At 42.1% G+C, this 11,456-nt stretch overlaps 1 long non-coding RNA gene across 1 annotated transcript; it reads left to right on the top strand.

The window, feature by feature from the left end:
* Positions 1-2,626: 2,626 nt before the first annotated feature.
* On the top strand, positions 2,627-8,571 carry LOC114101116 (uncharacterized). The gene is made up of 3 exons (XR_003584233.1): positions 2,627-2,825; positions 7,861-8,003; positions 8,463-8,571. It is a non-coding gene; the product is annotated as an uncharacterized lncRNA (long non-coding RNA).
* The last annotated feature ends 2,885 nt before the right edge of the window (positions 8,572-11,456 follow it).

Raw genomic sequence — 11,456 nt, 5'->3', positions numbered from 1 at the left:
TGAAAGAAAAAAAAGTGTGTGTTTTCAACCAACTCATCCTAGTGCCTGATAATAAATGACTGTGGATACTTCTGGCTCTTTGATGTATCATACTGTCATGTAAAATAGCCCCCTCCCCCCCCCCCAAAAAAAAAAAAGAAAAAGAAAAAAAATCATTGTAGTTTCTCTATTAGGGAATCATGGATCTTTGAGAACTCATGATGTACTTTACATTCCAGGAATCCCTGAAAATATACAGCATTTTGGAATTATGTTAATACGTGGAGTTGTGTTTCATGATAAGAGCCCATAACTTTCCACAGAGCCTCAAAAGGGTCTGTCTGTGATCCTAGAAACATTTAGTGTTTTAGAAAAACTAGTTATAGACCTTTCCTCTGCCTTCCAAAGACATTATTATTATTATTATTTTCTGGACATCAGTACATGAATTTCCTTCCTTCCTTCTTTTCCTTTCCTTTTGCAATTCTGGAGATTGAATCCAGGGGCATTGTACCACTGAGCTGCATTCCCCAACCCTTTTAAAATTTTGCGTTTGGTAATTAAAATTTTATTTTAATAGTTAGATTTTTATTTAAGTAAGTCTTGCTAAATTGCCTAGGCTGGCCTCAAACCTGCAATCCTCCTGCCTCAGTCTCTCAAGTTGCTAGGATTACAGGTGTGCACCACCTCGCACCAAAGTACATGAATTTTCTAAAACCAGTAAGAAGTAATTGGAAATTGTCATTATTCTTGTATTGCTTTACAAGGAATGTAAGTACAGGGAGGCTAAGACAGTTCAGTGCCAGGAATGCTGAAGTTGCCCTGGAAGAAACCCTTTGCCCAGGTCTGTCAACTCTGCTTGTAGATGCTTGGTTCCCTTTGCTGGCCAGGCCTCTGACTCTTGCTAGAAGTCCCTCCCACTTTTGCACTTCTGCTTTCTTCTCATGTCTGTCATTTGCTCTGCCCAGTTCTCCAATTCCACCCACCCTTCAAGGCCCAGGCAGGCCTGATATCCTCTGAGTAGTTCTCTTAACTTCCTCAGTGGAAAGCGTTCTCCTTTTACTCCATATCAGGACAGGGCCTAAATCTATGTAAGTCAGCACAGAAGTAGTCTTGAATCATTTCTCATATTATGGTCTTAAACCACGGCCTGTACCTTGTGTATGCTAGGGCACACCCATCTTGGGGCTTTCATGGAACACTAACAGTATAATATTTCTGTCTCTGTTCTCACCTACTGAGGTCCTTCTGCCTCCCTGAGGTCACTTTTGTTGTCTTAGGGAGTCCTCAGGGGTGACCCTGTGTGGCCTGAACAGTTCTCTGACTCTGGTCAATGGGGAGGGCTCCTGCTGAGTCTGCCCCCCGCCCCCCCCCCCCCCCCCCCCCCCCCGCCATGCTCCCAGCACTGCTAGAATTTGCTGCTGCTGCTGCTGCAGCTGCAGCCTAGTGCCCCAGGGCCACACTGGGCTGAGACTGCTTTGCTTGCTGTGCTACTGGCTGCTGCGCTTTGGCTGGGCTGGAGGAGTCTCTCAATGGGCTGACCCCAACTGGCCTCTCTGCTGAGTTGGGAGCCCCTGTTTTCATCTCTCAGCTGTTCTTTGTTTCTTGAGTTCAGAAAAATGAGGCGTTGCTCTCTCTAGCTTACAGGATTTCTAGCTCAACAGCTCTTCCCCTTTTATTTGCTGTCTTCTTTCTTAGCATGCAACTGTAAGTTCATGGGGACTGTGTCCTCTGATTCCAGGGTGCCATCTTTGCTCCAGGTTATATTTGTTTGACTCTCTTTCTCCTAAGGCAGGGGGCTCTTTCCTAGGAGACCTCTCAATAATATGCTGCAGGCAGACCCTGGTTATAAGCGTGCCCTCACCCCATAGAAACCCTGCCTAACCTGACACAGACAGTGGAAAGAGGGAACAATAGGCTGGGAATCAGGAAGATGAGAAGCCTTTAGTGGCTTTGCTGTTTTGTTTTTAAGCCTCAACATATTCCTTTCTTGGAATGAAATCATTCAAGAAGCCCTGGGAAACAAATATAGCCCAGCAGCTCTGGACCAAAACCCGGTGAAACACGGGGCTCTACAGCTCAGTCACCCTTTCCCCAAAGGCAGCTGGGCTCTGAGTTTTGTCTGAGGAGGGATGCTTCCAACACAGCTCCCTGAGCACCCACTCTCTCTCGCTGCACAGATGAGCTTCTTCCTGGTTGCAGCCAGAAGGACAGTTCCCACTCAGAAGGGACACAAGTTCATTTTCATATAGATCAGAAAGAAGCACGGCTTCATTGGTGGTGATTTATTCTGTCTCTCTCCCCTGCCACTTCTTTGAGCCACGTCTCTAGGCTCTGGGTGCTTAATCCCTCCCTCACTCCTTCCTCCCTGCTAGCTTCTTTAACTGAGACTCTTTTATCCTGGTAAGTGATTGCCACAAGCCTTTAAGGGATGGTTAGATGAGCCAGGGAAATAATCAGAGGCTCAGGGCTGTAGGTGATTTTAGTTGGGTCTCAGTCTCACCCCCCACTCTCTCTGAACTTCAGGTTTTCCATTCAAGTGCATGGATGCCACACCCAGGGCATTCCAGTTGAGCTCTCTGTAGCTGAGCCAGAGTTTATAGACAGTTGGAGAAAAAAATGTGCTGAAGAAGCAAGACCTTCATGCTGTCATCCTGTTGGGACTCACCCCAATAGCCTCTGAGGGGACTGGCATTACTGGGTGCTGGAATGGTCTGCCCTGCTCTGTGAAAAGCCTGAGCCACACGAAAGCCGGCTTCCTCTATCTCCCTCCCTCACAGACGTGGGAATGACTACAGAATGAACAACCATCAAGGATAAAGGATGTATTTGTCAAAGTGAGAGAGGTATGTTTGGGCTATTTAGAATGACTCAGATTTCCCCCTGATAAAGGAATGTCTCTGCCACTCGGAGATATGCTTGACTCTAGAAAGTCCTCTCAAAGTGGTAAATGTCACGTTGTTCATGCTTTCCTGACAGGGAAAGACGAGGCTGTAGAAGGGGAGCTGGATTCCACAATGATGGGGACTGTAGAGACACTTCCATGTTTCAAGTGCAGATTCTGGATTTATAGGATATTAAATTAAATAAGCAGGAGACCCTGGCCTGAGGCTATGTACTGTGAATTCCTATGTCATGAACTGCAATCTAACATAGTACTGTGACAAACAGAAAACCTAATTTAGGAGTACAACAAATGCTGAGTCTCAGTCAATCATAAGCAGCAGAGTGTTAACCAATCACAGGGAGCCAGCTAATCAGAATGTGTCCAAATAGGGAAATGCCTACCTGTAACCAATCTGTTCATATTTACTTCCTGAGGTTGTCTATGAATACTCATTGTCCACATTACAGAGTGGAGCTTGTGGAATCTTTTCTGGTTCTGAGTACAGCCCTTCCCTATTCATGAATCATTATTTGCAAAAACAAACTCTTAAATTTGACAAAAGTCTATATTTTTTAATATTTATTTTTTTAGTTGTAGGTGGACACACAATATCTTTATTTCATTTTTATGTGGTGTGGAGGATCAAACCCAGTGCCTCACGCATGCTAGGCAAGCACTCTACCACTGAGCCACAACCCCAGCCCAAAAGTTTGTATTTTAAAAATACCTGATGGGCTGGGGTTGTGGCTCAGTGGCAGAGAGCTTGTCACGCACATGTGAGGCACTGGGTTTGATCCTCAGCACCACATAAAAAAATAAACAAAACAAAATAAAGATATGAAAATAAAAAGAAAATTACCTTTAAAAAATGCCTGTTGACTCTGGGAAACTGGTTCTAAGAGGGTGGCCATTTGTCTGCTTTTCCTGAGTCTGCGCATTCTTTGGCACTCACTCTTCTCAGCCTTTTCTGAAACCTTCATGAGTAATCATAAGCAGCAGCTTCTAGTTCCAGAAGCACTTTCTCTTATGTGTCAGACACCCTGCTTTGCAGATAATGTAAACCTCTCAAGGAACTTGAGCAAAAAGGGATGTAATATAGGAAATTAGGTGCTTAAAACATGGCTAGTAGAGCTAAAGGAACAGGTTTCAGGTTGAGTTCCCAGGGTGACTTCCATCATTGTATGTGGAACTAGCCTTTAAAGAAGCATCCACCTGCTACAGGAGGCCACTGCCAGAAATGTTATCGTAAGAATATAGTACCCTTGGGCTGGGATTGTGGCTCAGTGGTAGAGCATTTGCGTAGCATGTGTGAGGTCCTGGGTTCGATCCTCAGCACCATATATAAATAAATAAATAAAGTAAAAGCATTGTGGCCATCTACAACTAAAAAAAAAAAATTAAGAAAAGAAGGAATATATGACTCTTGTTTTAAGTTGGAGATCAGTACTGTTGGCTCCAGAGCCAAGTAACTCCAGATCTGATCTGCACTAGCAGAATGTATGACTCATGCCCATACTCTTGTCTTCTCAGCTTTCTACATTCAGTTCCCATAAAAGGACATATGATTGATTGAACCTATATCGACTGGAAACATAGCTGCAAGGGAGTCTGGAAGCTGTTGATGTTAGCTTTTCGGTCTCTGCAGTACAGGAAGTACACTAAAAGATGGAAGAGACATCTGTTCTTTCTCTCTGACATGCCATAGAACATCTCATTTGATGCTCACAGGAAATATGGAAAGTGACAGAACAGGTCTTAGCCTAATTTAGCACATGAGGAGAAGTGGGATGATGGTGAAGCTAGAAAAGATTGTCAGTGAGATGGGGGGCAGTGTGTGCCCTGAGCAAGCTGTATTTATGTAGGGAGTCAAAGAATCCTAGGTTAAACCAGATGAAGGGCTGAGCAGGAGTGGTATTCTTTCTTTCTTTTCGTTTTTTTTTTTTTTTTTTTTTTAGGAATGGTATTCTAAGAATGAGGAATAGCATGTATAAAGGTCCCAAGAGTGGAGGAAATTGATCTAATCACAGACCTAAAAGAAATAGGGCACATGACTGTGGGCAAGGACAGCTAGATGCAAAATGAAGTTGGGGAGGCACCAGGGACAGATAGACAAGCCCTGTAAACCCTGTTAAGAGTTTAGCCTTTACCCTAAGAAGGATGGGAAGTCATTCAGGGTTGATGAAAGGCTATGTTTAGGGAAGGTGTGCATGGGACTTGATCATATTTACATTTTGAAATGGTCACTGGTTGTACTGTTTCTTACAGTTACTTACTGTAAGAAATTTGATCACAATTTGCCACCAAATTGTTCCTGTCCTAAAAAGGGGGTTTTATTTTTGCATCATTTCCCTTCTTTCATGCCAAGGAACAGTATTTAAAAAACAACAGCAAGAGGAGATCTACAAATATGGGAAAGTGTTCACAGGGGTTTTTGCATTTGTATAAATTAAATCCTGAGAGGGAAACCATTAATTTCCTTTGTAGCTGTGTTGGGATGTCATCAGGGTGTTTGGTGGGAGCTGTTTGAAATGCTCCAGCATATTGTTCTGTGGCTGGAGAGCAATGAGGTGTGGAAGTGGATCAGCAGGCAAGGCCTCTGATGGTGCTACTGGTCCTGGAGAAGTTGGCTGGCTGCTGGGCTGCAGGGTTCCCTGGTAATGGGAGGAGATGTTTCAGCTTGGTGAAGGGTGACCAGCCTCACTGGTCAGCAACTCTGGGCTTGGGAGTATATGGTTGAAGCCCACTTCATGGAGATCAAAAATCAGAAATTTACAAAATTGTCAGATGTATAACTGACTTCCCAAAGGCCACATATTTTTTAAATTTAAGTTTAAATTTTTAAATTTTTTATATTTGTTCTTTTTAGATACACATGACAGTAGAGTGTATTTTGACATATTATACATATGTGGAGTATAAGTTAAGATCCCATTCTTGTGGTTGTACATGACGTGGAGTTATCCTGGTTGTGTATTTGTATAGGAACATAGGAAAGTTATGTATGATTCATTCTACTGTCTTTCCTATTGCCAATCCCTTCCCTTTCCTTCATTCCCCTTTGTTTAATCCAATGAACTTCTATTCTTCCCCTTCCTACTGTCCCTTGTTATGCGTTAGCATCCACATATCAGAGAGAACATTTGGCCTTGGTGTTTTGGGACTGGCTTATTTCACTTAACATGATAGTCTCCAGTTCCATCCATTTACTGGCAAATGCCATAATTTCATTCTTATTTATGGCTGAGTAATATTCCATTGTGTGTGTGGTGGGTGTGTGTGTGTGTATGTGTGTGTGTGTGTGTGTGTGTATACACACACACCACTTTTCCCATATCCATTCATCTACTGAAGGGCACATAGATTGGTTCCATAGCTTGGCTATTGCGAATTGAGCTGCTATAAACATTGATTTGGCTGCATCACTGTAGTGTGCTGATTTTAAGTCCTCTGGGTAAAGTCAAGAGTGGGATAGCTGGGTCAAATGGTGGTTCCATTCCAAGTTTTCTGAGCAGAATCTCTATACTGCTTTCCATAGAGGTTGCTACAATTTGCAGTGCCACCAGCAATGAATAAGTATACATTTCCCCCCACATCCTCTCCAACATTTATTGTTTCTTGTATTCTTGATAATTTCCATTTCTGACTGGAGTGAGATGGAATCTCAGTGTAGTTTTTATTTGCATTTCTCAATTGCTAGAGATGTTGAACATTTTATCATATATTTGTTGATCAATCATGTTTCTTCTTCTGTGAAGTACCTGTTCAGTTCCTTTGCCCATTTATTGATTGTTTATTTTTTTAATTTTGGTGTTCAGTTTTTTGAGTTCTTTATATATCCTGGAGATTAATGCTCTTGCTGAGGTGCAGGTGACAAAGATTTTCTCCCATCCTGTAGGCTCTCTTTTACGTTCTTGATTGTTTCCTTTGCTGTGAAGAAAACTTTCTTTTTTTAAAAAAAAAAAAATACCATCCCATGTATTGATTCTTGATTTTACTTCCTGTGCTTTAGGAGTCTTGCTGAGGAAGTCAGTTCCTAAGCTCACATAGTGGACAGTTACATTTTCTTCTATTAGGCACAGGGTCTCTGGTCTAATCTCTAAGTCCTTGATCCACTTTGAGTTGAGTTTTGTGTAGGGTGAGAGATAGGGTTTCGACTTCATTCTACTATGTATGGTTTTCCAGTTTTCCCAGCACCATTTGTTGAAGAAGCCATCTTTTCTCTAATGTATGTTTTTGGTGCCTTTGTCTAGTATGAGATAATTACATTTATTTGAGTTTGTCTCTGTGTCTTCTCTTCTGTTCTATTCATCTTCATGTTTGTTTTTGTGCCAGTACCACACCATTTTTGTTACTATTGCTCTGTAGTATGCTGATTTTAAGTCCTCTGGGTATAAGTCAAGAGTGGGATAATTTAGTACAATTTAAGGTCTGGTATTGTGATAAGGTCATGCACACATTTTTAAGAGAGCTAACCCCTGAGAATCTCAGGAGTCAACATCTCCCTGAAGCTGTCTTTCTTGAAGAACCCCACTGTATCAGTGCTTTCTTTCACCAAGTATAAAAGCTGGGCCCTGTATGCAGTTTCACATAACTTGAGACCTGATATTGGAGTCCTAGCTTCCCAAGCAGAGGGAGCTCCTTGAAGGAAAGGATCATGCCTTTCAGATGTCTTCATATTCTGTACAACACCCATCTTGGTTGGTTCATAGTCTGAGCTCAAAATTTATGAATTTTGAATTCATAAATTATGAATCCCAAGATTATTCTGCTTTTGATGATCATGGTTACCATGGGGTATGATGTCCCTGGACCCAAGGTTAAGAATATTTATTTAGGCTAAACACCCAACAGGATTCTCACTAATGAATATCTTTCTAATTCTCTGGAGCATCTTTACTGTGGAGCCAGGGTTGGGGGGACACAGGAAGTGAGCTGGGACTGTGAATAGAAGCAGCTGCAGTTCTTGCAGGCAAATGGTCTTCCTGCTCCTACAGAGGTATGCAGAGATGGAGCTGACCTGCAGATGGATGTCTGGTGAGGCACAGTATGAACAGCCATGGAAACATGTGGTCTAAAACATGGACGCCTGGAGCTTGCCCTGATTCTCTTTCATTGATCATCCAGAAAAAGCTTCAAGGTAGGGAACTGCATAGACATAATTTGGCTCATGGGTCAGCTGCCTTTCAAAGTCCCTACTAACCCACCTGGGGAAAAAATTGGATTTTGACAAACTGGTGCCTCTTTGTGTATTGGGTTTGGTACTTATTGGGGGCAGGCCCAAAATGTCTATAGTTAGGCCCCCTTGTTTGGATTTCTGGCAGGCTATGTTATGTTTTTAATATGTAGCCAAGGCTGTGAATCGGCTATGTTATGGTCAGTGTGTAGTAGAAGTCAGAAATATTTTCTTGTGAACTAGAGTCCACTTATGTAATCTGTTGGCTGTGTGCCTTCTTTGTTTGGCCTGCAAATAAAAAGGGGCTATGGAAATGGCTGCAGGGGGGCAAAATGGAACTGGCCGGGGGTGGAAGCTGGAGCCACCTGTGAATGAAGCATGTCTACTACCCTAACTACCTTGTGCATCTTCTTCCACCTGCAGGGCCCAAACTTTGCTTCTGGGCCTGAGCCTCACGCTCAGCCTGACAGTGCTCCAAAGTGAACTTCCTTGCTCAATGGAAACAATTCTTGGCCATCTCTGCTTCTCCATCTGCAGCTACAATGACAATAAAAATTTCAGAAAGTTATTTCTGTTTATATTTAGAGGATTCTGAAAGAAACAGACATCAAGAAGTCAAAGAATTCTTCATTTTTTTTTTTTTTTGCCTTAGAGAGACAAAAAAACAAAAAAGTGAAAAAAAAAATTAATGCAATGAAACACACAACCCACTGCTGGCCAAAGGGCTCTTTTCCTGTGCTTTCCTGCATCCTGAAGCTGTCTCCATAGTGCAATGGTCAGGAAGTGAGTGACTCATGGGGTCTTTATGACAGATCCCTGACTCTCACACATACACACACACAGATGTGAGTCACCCCGACGGCTACTAAGATAGGCAATGATTCGAACGGGACATGCAGGAGGCAGCAGCGCACCCACCCATTCCCAGGCGCATTCCTGAGCAGCCTCTCCCTGGCTTAGTAATGAACTAAGATATGGCTGCAGCTCCTGGCTCCAGCCCTGCAACCCTCTCTCTCTGGCTCTCTTTAAGGACAACCTGAATGGCAACTGCAGAGGAGAGGAGTAGGTACTTAAGGGTCTGGCCCTGACATGAGGGTACTGGATGTGGGCACATGAAGTAGCTGGTGTGTGGTGGCACGGTGGGGTTCATCACAGGGCTTGTCTTGTGTCTTCCTGGGGATTGTGAATTGGGTTAGAAGTCACTATGTTTTATTAACAAACAGACTGAGGTGAGGGGAAGTGAGCTTAGATTTGGCTTTGCCACTAGCTTGTTTTGTTATGATAGTAAACCACACAAACTCTCTGACCTCAGTTTCTTCATCTTTAAAATAAAGGAGGTGGGCTACATCTGGATTTGCTGGCACAGATCTCCTGTGCCACCCACCCTTCCTGTGCCACCCACCACCCCTCCTGTGCCCAGGGCAAACACGGATCTCTGCCTACACATTCTCCATTTACAGCACTTTCTCCTTCTAAGTCCAGAAAACCTCTCCTGGGCCTTCTCAGATGGCCTGCTAATACCTCTATCAATTAATTGGTGTTAGCATCTGAACTGACACCTACTTGCATCCTAAAAGTTAAAGCATTGGTTCTCAACTCTGACTGTGCATTAGAATCATCGAGGAGTTTTTAAAATATATAGATGTTGGAACCCTGCTCAATGGGATTCTGATTTAATTGTTTTGAGATGAGACCCAAGCATTGGTAGATTACAAAATCTCTCCTGGTGATTCTAATGTAAAGCCAGGATTGAGGGTAAGATGACTGGAGAAGATGACCTCTCAGGTTGTTTCTGGAGCTAATATCCAATCACACTGCACCCAGCTGTTGGCATTTAAGATGGCAGAAATGATTGCGCCAGGTGAGCCAACTCTGGTGGCAAGAACATGAGGTTGAAGATCGGGAGATCTTTTCAGGATTTTTTGAAGACTCAATAAGAGCACACACACAGCACTCTGCATGAAATCTGCTTGTTGTGCCTTGATGTTTGGACATTTTGATGGAGGTTACTGAAGCAATAAATCACATATAGAGTTCTCTTTGCCTTCAGAGGAAAGGTAAGCTTGTTTCTGTAGTTGTTTCATTTTATTTGAGTTTTCTGGAGTAAAAAATTATGTATAGGATGCTTGAAATATTCTTGTTCGTAAATAGTCAAACATGAAGTAAAAAGCGCAAAATCTGGAAACCCTATTATCCTTTTCCATTTCACCACTCACCTCTTCAGAAGTGATCAGTGACAGTGAGTGAAGTATGTCTGTCCAAGCCTTTTTCTATACATTATAACATACACACACACACACTTAATTTTTTTCTAATAAAAATGAGATCATACTACATATTGTTCTGCAGTTTTCTTAACAAAATGTTTTAGGGATGTTTCCACGAACTCTGGAAATAGACTTAACCCCTCACACTTTAGCTTTCTAATCGGTAAATGGGGATAATAATAAAAGATCATCATAAGGACTGTTGTCAGTTACTATTTGTAAAATGATTAACAGTGCCTAGCACTGTTCCAGCTCACAGTAACTCCTAAAAAACCACTAACTAAATGTTAATTGGATAATAGTTAAAAAAAAAAAAAAACAAACTTCTTTTTCTTCATATGTGGTAGACTTAGGGCTGATTATAAAAAATACTACCTCCCTCAAGGTGAAATTTGGTAGAGGTTGTTTTGAAAGCATGCAGATCCTTTGCTAACCCTTCATATTTCACAAGATGAAAGATGGATCCCATGACCCGAGCTCAGAGACCTTTGTTTCACTTTTGTGCCTCAGTTTCTCTACAGGAAAGGTAGGTCTGATATCCTTTAGGCAAGAGGTGCTAAGAAGAACTGGACCGGAAGTGTTTACCAGCTCATGAGTGGGCAGCTGATGACATCCCAAAGTGTTGGTCTGTGCCACTAAGGAGCTTAGGTCATGACCTTGTCTCCAACCTCCCTCCCTGTTTTCCGAGGGAAGGTATGAGAGAGGTGAAAGAGTTGGCATTTTGCCTCTAGAAGAATTTTTATTAAGGATAAACATATTCCAAGATACTGTGAAGTTGAAGTCATATGAATGCTAAGTGATTTCTTGGCATCAAAAATCAATCTCTTTTATGTCAGTCCTAAAAAAATAAACACTTTTACCTTCTTCGGTACCAGAAATAGCCAGAGAGGCTTCAGCTATTACAGCAAAAGCTTTTAAAATAATTACTTCTAGAATTACGATAATATTAATGATTAGCTTTGTGTGAAAATTGAAAAGATAAGTAGTTAAATACTAGGAATAATAAACCTTGGAAGTGTCATTGTGTAATAAGTTTGCCCTTTAAAAGTATCATTTTTCAATGATTTTTGCTCATATTGAATCGTTCAGGAAAAATTCAATCCCTCACTAAATAATCCCTTTTCTATGATTAAGGTGACTTCTGAAAGTG

This window comes from Marmota flaviventris, chromosome 11 (genome assembly GCF_047511675.1).
Source record: "Marmota flaviventris isolate mMarFla1 chromosome 11, mMarFla1.hap1, whole genome shotgun sequence".
Lineage (NCBI taxonomy): Eukaryota > Metazoa > Chordata > Mammalia > Rodentia > Sciuridae > Marmota > Marmota flaviventris.
Note: the sequence above shows the minus strand (reverse complement) of the source record. Positions and strands in the feature narration are given on the sequence as shown.